Below are 13,283 nucleotides of genomic sequence, written 5' to 3'. Positions count from 1 at the left end.
TCAAGCCTCTACAAATTTCAAAGTTCTTATAAATAAATTGTTTGCGGAAACGCACTTATTTATGAAACATGAATAAAGGATCACTGATTGTAATGTAACTCAAAGTGTCTCATGGTAACTAGTTTAAGACATAGTATGTATTACCCTCCGATTTTTCAAAGTTTGTAGGAGGTGTCACTATACGCCCATGAATACTCTAATTTATGACTTATAAATCATTTAAAAAGACTTGCCACTAATAAAACTTATCCAGAGAATATTGCAGAATACGTAAGTCCAAATCCTTGTGGTCTAGACTGCAAACCCATCTTTTTAATCATAGTTTTATCTTTCAATAATATTTAATCTAAAATGAAGTCACATTTATGGCATTATAAATCTTTTTTACTTTAATTACAGAAACGTAGTTCAGTTTATCAATTGAGTTTGTTCAGCACAACTTTAGATTCAGTCATATATTATGATGAGAATAGTTCGTCATTATTCTTAATTAAGACTTAATTCATATAGTTAATATTCTTCATGCAAATATTAGATGTTGATATATTCTAGATCCGTGTTTTCTGAAACTGTACATCCTGGAAAAAGTCAAGGTACCTACGCTGCAAAATGCAAGTTTTTTATATTTATACAGTGGCATCCTCAAGAAAGGGGATGGGGGATCGCGGGAAACAACAAAGGGGATGTGAGATTATTAAAAAAAAAAAGAAATACATAATTTTAAAAGTGGCATCACCACTTAAGTAATGATGAATGTACGTACATATTTTTTATGAGTGACTTCTAGATCCTTTTAAGAAATATTCCCCAAAAGATATTGTTCCACAAAAACAACACTTGATACACCCTTGTTACCGCCACAGCTAATCATCGGATTTGTTTATCCATCTTTCACATGAACAAACACTAAAGACAGATTTTTGATTCTAAAACACTTGACGAATTCGGATTTCTGTGATGTATGAGTACCCACTGCTGTCTAAAGCAGCTTTAGATTTACTTGTACAACTTCGATCAAATTATTTATATGAGAAGATATTTTCCGTATTAACTTATGATCAAAATAAATCAAAGATCGCAGCTTAGACTTGATGAGAATTTTGGAGTTTAAACCTTGAATATATCCGCTTTACTCAATATACAATGCAAATTTGTCAAATTGAGAATTTGATTCGTTTATAAACCTATTTTCATATCCAAAGCTTGTGAGTCCCAATTTTTACTTTATTCACCACAAAAAAGAGAATTATTAGTATAAAAATGATTCGAAGTAGCTCATATACCGCTGATTTTATTTTTACCATATATTCAATAATTTTTTCGTTGTGTTTATTTTCTTTCTTATATATTTCAATATTTGTGGAATTAAAATCTTTATTTTTGATCAAAATACTAAATTAACTGAGGGTTGAACTTTATAGGGGTTAAATGTCCTTTAAAAATTATATTTTCATAAAATGCACTCCAAATTTTATATTGATCTTTAAATGAGAAATGAAGGGGTTGCACATTGTCTAGCCACATATTTTAAAGGTCGAACTCAAAAAAGTTTGAGAACCACTATTCTAGATATTCGAGATCGGAGCCATTTCCAAGGTATGAGATGCAGGGTTTGGCGAAATGACTTCCCTCCCCTTCATGTATAATTCGGTAGGAAAATGTGATGTTGGTCAGAAAAGTTGACGATTCAAAAGTTTTTATACAAAACTATTATTCATTTTTTATTTAATTTGTCTAATGAAAAGGTGATTGTCAAACTTGTATTTATGTTCAGTTTTTTTTTTTTTTTTACACTGTAAGAAACAATTTTTATCTAGGGGAACAAAAATATGACCGGGTCACCGAACATAAATGATTTTTGACCGAGGTATGATCAAAGTCATGATGTATAATAAAAACCTAATAAGTTGAATTTTTGTGGGGGCGACTGCCTTGATTTTCTACAACCCTGCTTTAAAACTTTTTTTTTTTTTTGAATAGTTTGATTCATAATAATAAGACCTCCTAAAGATTTAGGACTGAACCATAATTGACGTCAATATTCCAGTCCAGTCCACGCTCGGGGCTACCAGTGTTAGCACTGATTGAAAAAATTAAGTTGAGTGACGTAATCAAGGAATAAAATTTATAAGTTTTTTATACAATTATACTACAGTGTTACTAAGCAACACAAAAATACCCTTTGTTTTTTGTTGTCAGCTATTGATTTCCTCCTCTCGCTTGATACGTCATGGCTATTTCCTAATTAATTCGGTTGGATAAATAAACAAAATAATAAGTTATGCTTCGTTTCCAAAAGGACAGGAATACAATTACTTGTTGATCCCTCGTCATTTATATAATATATATTGGTCATTTTATTATTTATATGTTAAATTTTGGCTATAGTACAAAAATGAAAATGTATAACTACACTTTTAATACATTATTACAAAGCAATATCGAATAAAATACTGTTTAGGATTTTAATAGTACAAAATATTTATATGTCATTCATTTTAAAAATTGTGAAGCAATTATATGATAGTGATAGTCTGAGAATACATATGCGATAAATAACAGTTGGTAGGATTGACTTATTTGGCTAACTACCAGATGATTTTTTTCATTTTTTCAGTTTATTTTTGGAGGAAAGATTGTGTGATACAATAAATGCAACGACGTGATGCAAGACTGAACTAGGGAGGACTGCAGTCTTCAGTCTTTAATAAAGACTGACATAACACTACTCGTGGTGTAAATCGAAACAAAAAGAACGTATCGGCAAGTTTGATAGACGACTAATCTGTGGACAGAGATCATTATAATAACTATATTGCTCCTTGCACGTTAGTACATTTGAATATTTAAAAAAGGGAGAACTCTTTTTTTATAAATCAGAGCAAATTAATAACAGTATAGTAACAAGTGCATGTAGCTAATGCTTAGCCTGTCATATTTAAACTTTATGGGTTATATCTGTATATTTAAAAAAAATAAAAAATAGCTGAGTTGTAAAACTTAGCGCGTAATATTAAAAAAGAATAGCAAAGGGAAGTAAATAATTATATTATTAAAGCAAAGTTAATCTACACACATAACTACGATCAATACCCGGTTACTTCAGCTATAAATTAAAAAGAGTAATACTACCTTAGAGATTACTGGCATGTACTATTTTTATAAATGTATGCACACAAGAATTTCAAGAATTTTCACATCCCTAATCATGTTTACATAGTTATGCCATATAATTTTATTATTCCTTGTCCTTACTGTATACATAGTGGGACTTGTGGTTCTTTTTCTTGCTCTCACTGCTGATTGTCTCTGATGTAATAAAATGTCATAGCATTTACGCTTCTCTCTCCTCAAAAAATCTTCAAGTGGTCAGGATGACTTTGTTAACTTTATGTTCTATTTATTTTCAAATAAAGACAGCAGGGGCGTCCACAGGGATGGGGTTGGTACGTAAAACAACCCGCAGGGTGGGATATCAACCGTGTCTATAGTGGATGGCGTCTATGATGATATTACATAAATTGTCACAAGTTTCAAATCCACTTGTTAGTCGCGTTGGCACGCAAGACAACCCTTGGGCTGGGATATCAACATAAGTTACAGTGGATGGCGTTCCTGATTGTAATACATAAATTGATGAAGAGTGCTGACTCTGAATCAATCCCTGTGGACATGCTGCATATCCCATCGGCCGAACATCAATTTGTATCTCTGGAAAGGGTCTCGGAAGATAATATGAAACAAATGAGTTCAATGATTTTTCACATTAACGATCTTTTCAGTTATTATGCAAATTACCTAGTTATTATATACATTAACAGTCTTGTTCAGTTATTTTGCATATTAAATGTTTTTTGCATCATGAAGTCATGAAGTTTATTTTTCAAATATATATATTTTTTTGTCAATATGAAAATCATCAAAACGACATTTTTCTAAAAAAGTAACGAACTTATTTTCTAATTAAACCATGTATACATGTCTCAATTATAGAATTCAATCATTTATATTTTTTCACTATGTGTATCAATTCAACAAAATTGGTTTTCATTATATTTTTTCACTATGTGTATCAATTCAACAAAATGGGTTTTCATTATATTTTTTTTCTTTATTACTGTTGAAAAAGCCCTGAATTATTATATAAAGGACAAGCCAAGAATACAAAAAAAAAAAAATATTTAAAAAAAAAAGACGATAGGAGTTTTTTCTATTACTTTAAATTTAATTTTTGAAATTATATTTTCAAAAAATTTATTATTGAAATTTAATTTGTCAAATATTTTAATACAAAAATTTATTTCCATTTCCAAAAAATTTTAATTTTCTCAAATAACTATTAATTTTTGAATTTTTCCTAAAAATATTTGATATTTAAAAATTTTTATGAAAAAATGTTATAATTGAAAGTCAATTTTTGAAATTTTTTTCTTAAAATTTTTATTTTTTTCTGAATAACTGTTGATTTTTGAAATTTTTTCTGATTAACTGTGGATTTCTAAAATCTTTGCCAAAAATTTAAATTTAATTTTTATGATTTTCTTTTCCGAGAAATGTACTTTTTTGTGAAGAACTGTAGATTTTCAATTTTTTTACCAAAAAATCTAAATTTTTGTGTATAGCTGTGTATTTTTTAGAATAATTCTAAAAAGTTTTAGTTTTTAAATTTTTTCTTCCAAGCCTCTCCCTCCCCCCCCCCAAAAAAAAAAAACCCTCAACAAAATCAACATATATATAATCCTGTGGATACCCCTGGTCAGTTCATACTTTACGCATCCCTGCATATGACCAATCATAATGAGAAGTGAAGTCCAGTGCTTGATTTCTACTCGAATATTTTATGACTGTTTATACATATAATATATTTAAGTATGTATATAATAACATTTTTCATTCTTAAAATACTTTTAACTTAGTCATGCAAGGCTTTTTACAATCATATATAAAATAATTCGCAGAAAATGTTTGGATATTCTTATTCAATTTACATTTTTGTAAGGGAAAATGTTTTCTCTCTCTCTTTTAAATTATAGGTTGAAGAAATCACATTCTCACTTTGATATACATACAATATGTATGTATGTACTACTCGGGGAACTGAAGTAAGGAAGAAAAAAAAACATCTGTTAAGTGAAGGACATTTTCTTTAATTGATATCCAAAAGACATTCTTTCCCTCAAGTTTATTGAAAAAACGTAACTACATACATTTGTTAAAATGGCTATAATTGTCTTATTTTTTTATTTTTTAAATTCTTGACTTGTCCTTCACATAAAAATTCAGGGCTTTTTCAACAGTAATAAAGAAAAATATTATTATGAGAATAACTTCTGTTGAATACATACACATAGTGAAAAAATATATAGTATTGAATTATATAATTGTGTCATGTATACTTGGTTAAATTAGTAAAATTATTTGGTTTCTTTTTTAGAAAAATGTTGTTTCGATGATTTTCATATTTAACAAAATTATAAATATTTGAAAAAGAAAGTTCATGACATATATTTTTTAATTTAAATAATTCCTTCAAATATATGTATACTAGCAAAAGATTACCCAGCGTTGCTCTTCCAAAGGAGCAGATTGAAAATCACAGTGACAAGGGTCAAATGGTTATTCCTTCTTAATGTTTAGAACTCTTCGGCACGGGCGACCATTATAATATATGTATCATTATGAATTAAAAAAATTAATATTGTTTTATAAACTTCAAATAACCTATTAGCATATAGGCATGAAAACTTGATGAGAAGTCCATTTTTTATTTTTGTCTAAAAATGGACATATCCAAATTTGCAAAGAAAATTGCAAAAAAACTTTATGAACAAATTTTGCAAAAAGAACGAAAGTAGTCAACAGCATTTATTGGAATAGTAAAGAAAAACACAAAAGAACCAATATTTTTATCGTACTAGCAAAAACAAAAAAGTTATGTAAAATAATGTCATCGAAAAAATAAGTCTCAATAACTGGACCAATGATGCAATTATTTCAAAAATTATGAAATAAAATGGTCTTGAAGTTAAAAATCCTTTAGAGTTACGTTCGAACCAAAATTTCATGTCAAATATACATCGATTTGTGGCATTTATTCCTCAGAAAATTGGTAATTGTAGTTTGATGAAAACATAGAAAAAATTGAAAAAATATTCAGAAAAGAACAGATATTTCAGTTAAATATCAATTTTTTGATTCATCTTATACAATAACAAATTTATAGATGAATTTCTAGGAACTTAATTTTTTCTACGAATCCAATATTACATTGAAAATCCATTTTTTTCACTCCTAGAAAAAAATAAAAACTGCAACTTTCACCGATTTCTTCTTTTGCCCATAATTTTTTTTGATTTTAAATAAATTTAAAAAAAACGTCCTGTTCGTATAGTTGATTTTTGAGACACAAATCACGTTTGGATTAATAACTAAACTATATAGTCTCCAAAAAATAGTTTTTGTGTTTTGCATATAAAATATGCCCCCTTAAATGACCCTCACCCCCCCAAAAAAAAAAAAACCACTATAGCCTAACCAGGTTCAAAACAGGCATCCATACAAAGCGTCAGCATCCGGAGGTTCAAATGTGGGGCACCCATAAAGGACATACATACACAGAAAGACACAAACTCTATTATATATATATATATATGTAGATATACAGATTAGGGTACTAGATTAATTGACCTAGGCAGAAAATTGTGAACAGAAAGGCAAAAAAATAAGTTTAGCATTAAACATACAAAGTTAATTATAAATAAACCTAAGAAACTCTTGAAATTGCCTAAATTCAAAAAAGTTTTGTCGAAGAGAAAATTTAGTTTTTTTTAACTATAATTAACTTTTGACAAAAATGCTATTATCTTTATTTTCATTCACAAATTAATAAAGGAAACAAGTTTCACCATTTTATTTTATAATTAAATTAGAAAATGGGTAAAATGAAAAATTAAGATGAATATATCTATATCTCAATTGTTATTTTATTTCACATCCCTTTTTTGTTAAAATAATTATGTGTTCGCCCTCGGGCAATTTTTATAGTAAGATATATTAGTATTACGTTAAGGGTCTGGAAATCCTAAGCCTACCTTAGATTGATGTTTTTACACTGAAATAATTTGGCATTTAAAAATGTTGGTCTGGGCCGTGCTGATAGATAAATCTGGTCTAGATTGGTAACTTAGGTAAAACAAAATTTCTAGTCTAGTCCGAAGGAAAAATCAGTCAACATGATTCAAGGGAACAATTTGGTATAGCTTTCATGTTTTGGAGGGAAAAACTTATATAGTGTGTAATTAAAGATTTTACTATGGAGCGATTACACTAGTACACATTTTCTACCTAAAAATGCAAATAAGGGTCAAAAATTCCAAAAAATGTAAATAAAAGCCAAAAATGTAAATAAATCTCATTTACATACCGGGCCGTGCAAAATTATTTACCGATGATGTAAATATACTTTTTAAGAGGTTTTGTGGCAACCAATCTGATTGTTTCGTATTTTTACTGTTAAAATAAACAAAAATCCTTCCTGTGAGAGCGTAACAACTTCCACACGTGAGACCATGTCCAATCAGGAAACAAAGAGGATCGAAATTGCAGCCCTCCTCCAAGCGGGAGTGCTTCCTAACAACATTTAGGAACAGGTTGGGGCCTCGTTGAAGACAATTTACAACGTTTCCAAGCGCTTGGAGGCTGGGGGTGATCTCAAGCATTCCCCTGGGGCTGGCAGGAAGCCCACTGTCTCAACAAGGCAAGTAAAGGCAGTGTTCAAGAGGACTCCCAACAGGTCCATTGCCAACATGGCCAGAAAGATGGGAACGTCGAGATCAACTGTTTCAAGGGCATTGAAAAGGGCTGGAGGAAAGTCCCTGAGGTGTACTGAACGCCCTCTGCTAACTGAACGTCAGCGAGAAGTCAGACTTGAGTGTGCCAAAAAAATCTTGAATGATATCAAGAGATCATCTGGACGCATCATCATTTTTTCAGATGATAAAACTTTTACGGTCGATCCTGTTTTCAACAGGCAAAATGACCATGTTGTGAGCTTTGGAGATGTGCAAGATAAGCACCACTATGTGGCAACAACAAAGCACCCTGCTTCGGTGATGATGTTGGGTCTCGTGGCCTCCAACGGGAAGGCCATGAAGCCAAGGTCCTTCCGTTGATCAAATCCATAGTCGGCAACTCTCCTTGGGGTTTTCAACAAGATGGAGCAGCCACCCACGCTTCCAAGAAAGCTCAGGAGTGGCTTAAGGACAACATGAACTTTTGGCCCAAGGACTACTGGCCCCCTCAGAGCCCAGATCTGAACCCACTAGACTTCCTATCTAGGCGCACGTGGAGACCAAGGTCTGCAAAAAACGACACAAGAACATAAATGCCTTAAAGGCTGCTGTCAACAAGGCCTGGGCCTCCATGGACGCTGATTATATCCAGCAAGTCTGTGGCAGCTTCAGACGTCGCCTGACCAGTGTCATTGAGTCAAATGGTGGCTACATTGATTAAATTTGATGACAAACTATTTTATTATTCTAAAAATGTATGAATAAATTATTTCTCAAGTCATTCGAAATGTCATTATTGTCCGCGATATGTTCTGAACAAAAATCGGTAAATAATTCTGCACGGCCCGGTAATTTGGACATCACTAGTTATAATTATACTGTTTTTATTATAGAAGAAATCGTGTACATTTAAGATTTTCAAGGTTATCAGGATATTTAAGATCTATATAAAATCTTTATTCAGTATTAGGAAAACATCGATGACGGTTGATCTAGAAAAAAACAAAAAAACATAGGGATTTTTCATAATATATGAGACCGTAAAAAAATCCGTCCATAGAGTGAGACCGAAAACAATCTGGCCATAAAGTGAGACCAAAAAAAAAATCACTCAATAAAGTGAAACTAAATATTTCGGTCCACAGTCTGAGACCGTGGGATGGACCAGAAAATCAATTAAGACCGACCCGGAAAAAAATTCGTTGCTGTAACGAGTCTCAACACTAATATATATATAAATTAGTAAGAGAGAAGTGGGGCTAGTTGCCATTCTTCAATTTTAGCATGTTCCTAAGTCCAGAAATCCAGCAGTTTCGTAGAATAGCCACTTATAAGTGACGGTCCTTGGAAGGAGGGAGAGTACACCCAATCAAGAGCTGACACAGATTTTCAGAATGACACAAGTTTAGTGCTTTTTTATTTATGTTAATTAATTTTCTACTGAAATTTTTAAACCCTATTAGTTCTATTAAAATATATCTATTTGTGGTTAATTTAGAGGTTAAGTAGAGTTAGTCAGGTCAGTATTTAATAACCTACGTGATAATCCAGACAATTTGAAGATTGTTTTGAAGGAAAGGAGCTTACTTGTAATCACGTTTCTTTAGATCAACTGCAAGTAGTAATAAGAGAAAGAAAATATGCATCTACCAGTCCCCCCTACCAAAAATGTAAGGATTTACTCCGTTGTTGATTCTCAATTCTATTCGGCCTCTAACAAGAACTTATACTTATAACTTCTCAACAAACCATCAGTGTTACTCTCTGTCATTCACGATGACATACAGTAGTGATTGATTACTTAGTATTTGTATGTTCTCTCCTGAAGAAGGAAAAATAAATGATGACAGCTTTAGAAAATAAAAAAACACAATTCAAGTTGACAACGACAAAAACACTCCCACTCTAAAAAATGCTTGGTTTTTACACTACTTGCTAAATGTTAAACGTTCATACATTATATACTTTATACACTTATAATTCTTATTGTATAATTTGTATTTAAATACCTTTTTCGCAGGTAATTCTTTGGAAATAAACATATCAAACGATATTCTTGGTAAATAATGAGTTTTTTATTTAAAGTATTAAAAAGCTTTAATTTTTTGACAAAAATAATTGTTAATATTAAATTTTGTATTTAAAAAATGCGAGGAAGACTTTTCTGAAATTTATAAAATTGCAATTTAAAAATATTGACTTTTCTTATGACATTTATTCAAAAATAAATGCCATCCTTGATATATTTCCGTGCCCTTGTCTCAAATTGACAACGATACAGAGTTCTATGGGAGGTTTTCTTTTTTTAAATTAAAGTTCAGACTTTTAACTATCAAATAAGATACTTTTAAACTTTTGGAATATATTTGTCTTGAAGCTATGTGGCTGTGAAAAAAAAACACACATCTATTTTCAACTTTTAAGAAAAATAACTCGAGTTCTAAACATTTTACATACATTTTAATTTTTTTTTATTAATTTTGAACATTAGACTTTTAAGTATATGCACATAATTTATCCTCATCTTCAACAACAAGTGCTTTAAAAATAACAAAAAACATATAGCCTTTTTGTAATGGCCATAAGGCTAACATAGAAAAATTAAGGCCATATTTGGAATCAGGAAATCAAGGTTAACTAAGTTGAGCATATACCTTTCTTATACCATTTTTACTGTTGAATATTTAAAAAAATGACTCATTAAGGAAAATAAAAAAATGCCATTTTATTACAGGTATCTTGAGTTTCGTGAGTGAGCATTGTGAGTAGATTATGCACATATTTTTATCTTGCATGCATTAGTTATTCTACTAAAAGGGTAAATTCATAGGAAGTAATACAAAGCTTCTTGTTGTGACCAAGATACTTAGAGACAAAGTATCTCAGTCATCACTTTTTCAACTGCACCAGGCAGATCTGACAGAAAAAAGATACACTAGAATGGGCCTTCGGTAGAGTGCAAAACCACTGCTTAAAATCAAATTGAGTTATGTATCTCAATATTTTCCAAAGTTATGGTCAATTATGCATTTTTTACTTTTTGTGTTACCTTGGCTCTCAAAATTTAATGCACTGTTACTATGACTATATATAATCTTCGTAAAAAGTTTGATCATTATCGATCCGAAACTTTTGCCGTATTCCAATTTTCTAAAAAACAAACAAACAGGGGCAAAAAGGAAGTCGAGTGTCCGTTAACCTATTGTGATTGGACACTCAACGTATACTTACTACGTCACAAAATTGGGCGTGCTTTTGATTTTTTTTTAAATTTTAAAGTGTGTCTCTGATACCGGGTGGTCCTTTGAAATCTGAAAACTTACTAATTCAATAATTAATATAGTTTGAGGGATTGAAATTAATTAATATTTCGATTTATTAAAGCATAAACAATTAGTTACAAAAAAAAAAAAACTCAAAACAATCCTGAGCCCTCTGGCTTACGTACAAGTAAAAAAAAAAGACACTTGATCGTGACTTACGCACTCCAAGTAGTTGGGCATCTCCAGGACTACAGTATACGGCGTCATCAAGTCCAAAACGTAGGAGAGAAGAAGGGCTCCGTCAAAAAGGCCAAACTGTACCCGGAGGAGTTAAAGAAAAAAAACCCAGGCCAACCTCCGCAAGTCCATGCTAAATATTTCATGATTCACATCAGACTGTCCAGAGAGCTAGCGAAAAAGTGGGTAAAAAGAGTCTTGTGAGGGTGGAGAGGTCACTTTTGACACCGCCAATGAAAGAAACATATCTCTTCCGTTGTACGATCAAAATGTTTAGATTTTAATGGAATACTACCTTGTATATAAGTATCTTGAGTGTGACCATAATAATGTTTGCCATCCAATAATATAATAATATAATTTATAAGTTGTAAAATTACAGTCAGTTTCAGTTTACGAGCACGTCTTTAACGGAGATGCTACTTGTAATTAGAGTAATTGATTAATAGGTAGAATCAGTTATTATATGTAAAATAAGGCAATATCAATACAGAAAAATAAAGTTTGACATTTAGAGGCAACTCCATCATAAAATCAAGAAACATGAACTTAAAAAAAAAAAACACTTTTAAAATACCCTAATACAATGACAAATTTTAAAGTAGATATGATTGGAATAACCCTGTAAAACAATTACGAGGTACTTATTGTTCCTTGTGCAGGTATCATCATAAAGGAACCATATATTTTATTAAATATCACCTATGTATAATAACAGTTACATTTTACTCCCTTTCTGTTAAACCCTGAAGTGACTTATGTGAGAATAATTAACACACATTTTAACCACGTTTATCTTAATTAAATCTCATGGTCCTTAATTCAACGGTTATATCTAGTACAATCAATCCTTTTTATAAGTTGAAGGCTTATCAAAAACATCTAACAGCGTTACCTCACTAACAACTGACTCAATGAATTGTTTTCAACTATCGAATACTTCGTTTTACTTGATATGTTATGGCTCACGTCGAACTTTTTATCAAATTGCAATACCGATTGTCAACAGGGAAAGGGTCATTTGACGTTAACTCATCAATTTTTTTTAAATTAAAGTCAGCAAAATCAAATTTATTTCCAAAGTTTGACTAGACTCTTACTTCCACAGCCATAACTAACTAATTTTTTTATTAATTATGTTTCAAATTCTCGTATAGCTTAACTTTTTATAATAAAATGTATTTTATTTGTCTAACTTTATATGCCCATATCTCTATTACAAACGAACCGATTTTTATTCTTTTTTTAGAATTTATATATGTGTGGGAATAACATAAAATCAAGCTGGGATACCTTTTCTCAATATTGCGATATTATAATAAATGTATCCGTTGATATGAGTACTATAATTTATACTAATTCAAAAAAGTGATTGAGTCCTTTGGAGTTGCGGTTTTTAAGGCGACTGAACCTGATAAAAATGGGTTATTTGGTAACACTGATGATAAAAGATACTGAGATGCTATGAGTTGAATTTTTTATAGAAGAGTGTATAACTATTTATATTGCAAGAACAATGAAAAGAAGAAAGGGATTAGCTGGTTAAGAAAAACATCAAAACTGAAATGGATTATATTGATGATAACAAAATTCGATTTAAAGTGGAAATACCGCACGATGAAATTGACTGAACATGTAAATAGGTTGTTCATGTGAAAACTCAAACAAATATCAATCATATATATATGACTCACTTTTGGATTTGTTAAGGAGATCCTGGTGATTAATGAAAGTTTTACTTGTACATCAGTACTCATACAAAAAGGAAAAGATTCGAAATTACTCCTCCATAGTAATATATTCTCGGGTAAAACGCAAACGCCAATAAATAAGGACATTTTTTTTAAATTCTACCCACAAATGAGTAATTAAGTACTTTTGCGGGTCATATATGGGTATTTTTTCGTTGAAGTACTGGGTACGGGTATTACTCGGACACATTTCTAATAAGAAATCCCACAAGGAACATTAAAAATACAAACATCACGATAAG

This window comes from Lepeophtheirus salmonis, chromosome 8 (assembly GCF_016086655.4).
Source record: "Lepeophtheirus salmonis chromosome 8, UVic_Lsal_1.4, whole genome shotgun sequence".
Lineage (NCBI taxonomy): Eukaryota > Metazoa > Arthropoda > Copepoda > Siphonostomatoida > Caligidae > Lepeophtheirus > Lepeophtheirus salmonis.
The sequence above is the reverse complement of the archived record's forward strand: the minus strand, read 5'-3'. Positions refer to the sequence as shown.